This window comes from Nomascus leucogenys, chromosome 15 (genome assembly GCF_006542625.1).
Source record: "Nomascus leucogenys isolate Asia chromosome 15, Asia_NLE_v1, whole genome shotgun sequence".
In the NCBI taxonomy this organism is placed as follows: Eukaryota; Metazoa; Chordata; class Mammalia; order Primates; family Hylobatidae; genus Nomascus; species Nomascus leucogenys.
The window spans coordinates 11556639-11558372 of NC_044395.1; the positions used below are offsets into that span (position 1 = coordinate 11556639).

At 52.8% G+C, this 1734-nt stretch overlaps 1 non-coding gene across 1 annotated transcript; it reads right to left on the reverse strand.

The window, feature by feature from the left end:
• Window positions 1–848: 848 nt before the first annotated feature.
• On the reverse strand, window positions 849–982 carry LOC115830534. The gene has a single exon (XR_004026084.1). It is a non-coding gene; the product is annotated as a U8 small nucleolar RNA (small nucleolar RNA).
• Between the last annotated feature and the right edge of the window lie 752 nt (window positions 983–1734).

The following is a 1734-nucleotide window of genomic DNA, read 5'->3' on the forward strand; positions in this document are numbered from 1 at the left end:
GTTCTCTAAAGCGGGCAGCGCTCTCCGCCTGGCTCAGGGGAGGAGCCCGAAGTCCGCAGCCGGAGCGGCAGTGGTGTCCCCTCCACCAAGCCAGAAGCCCGGGCCGTGACAGTGTATCACACAAGACAAGTAGCAAGTAGGGAATGGCTTCGGCAACCACGTGTGATGTGATCGTTCCATTAAACTTTAGGAGGGGTTTTCTTAGTAGCAACGGTTCAGTCCCCAAAGTGAGGTCACTGAAAAGGAAATTCAAAGACTTTTTTTTCCAGAGGATGGAATGCACGCTTTGCTGGGATGGATGCCGCCGCTTCGGGCGGCTGGTAAGGCCCAAACGCGTGTGGAGGGAGAGAGGGCTCCTTTGAGGGCAGTCAGCAGTAAAAGGAGGCGGGCGGCGAAAGCGCTCGGAATTCCTCCCACGCCCCTCCTGCTCTCCGCTCTGCAGCGCAGCCAGCCAGGCCGCCGCCGCCCCTGCTGCCTGGGAGAGCCGGCGCTTGGGCAGGTGGGGCCGCCGCTGACCCGCTTCCCTCGGCGCCCGGGGGAAGGCCGGGTTGGGCGACCGCGCCACCTGCTGGCCTCTTCCAGTGCTGCCGCCTGCCCCTGGGCACCTCCGTCCCTGCCCGCAGCGCCACAGCACACCGCGAAGTCGTTAGATGCAGGTTCTTGGGCCTCACCCCAGGCTTACTGAACCAAAAACTCTCTGGGTGGGTCTTGGCAGTCGAGTCTGAACAAGACCCTCGGGTGACCCTGATGCACGCTAAAGCTTGGACATCAATGATGTGGAAATCACCCAACTCCACCATTTATTCATTAAGTCAAGTTTTTCTTTTGTTTTGTTTTGTTCAGAAAGAATCAGATAGGAGCAATCAGGGTGTTGCAAGTCCTGGTTACACAGAGACGTTAGTCACATTTCATGCATCTCCAGTCATCATGTTCTATCTGCCCTCCAAACGGAGGAACAGGGAAGGGTTATCCCATCTGACAGTTCATTAAGTCAAGTATTAATGAGCGTCTTCTAAACAATATGGAAATAAAGGAAGCAAAACAGAAATGATCCCTCCCCCACTCCCTCCCCAACGCACACGTAGATAAAATGTAGAATGGCTTACTTTATCACCACGTCTCTGTGCAATAGGAAAGGAAAACATTACAATTACCCTTATTTTACAGACAGGAAACTAGCCTGGAATCACACATGTGGTAAACAACTAGGTCAAGTTCAAAGCTTAGGGGGTTTTTTTTTTGTTTATTTTTAAGACTGACAGGAGCACCAATCTCAGGTCATCTGCCTGTCAAATTAATCAATCAATGTCCAACCAGGCTAATCTTCATGTCAAAGGCTGAACTTATTTACCAAACTACACACCACCAACTTTTCTAGGGATTAGAGGCACATACAACCACACACAGTGAATTTTTGTATTTTTAGTAGACAGGGTTTCACCAAGTTGGCCAGGCTGGTCTCGAACTCCTGGCCTCAAGTGATCTGCCTGCCTCAGCCTCCCAAAGTGCTGGTGTCACAGGATCCTTAGGGTGTCGCTTTTCCAACTGGAAACCTCTGTGGCCGGTGGCATCTTTGCCCGAGTTTTGCTTGGGCCCACTGGGCTCGTTTCACCCACTCAGCCCTGCAAGCTGTGCTTGGCTCACATTACCAGCTTGGATCCCATGCCTGCCAAGGGCAAGTCAGGTGCAGAACAGCAAGGGATATGTGAGCAAGCACAGGGTGTGGCCACTGCA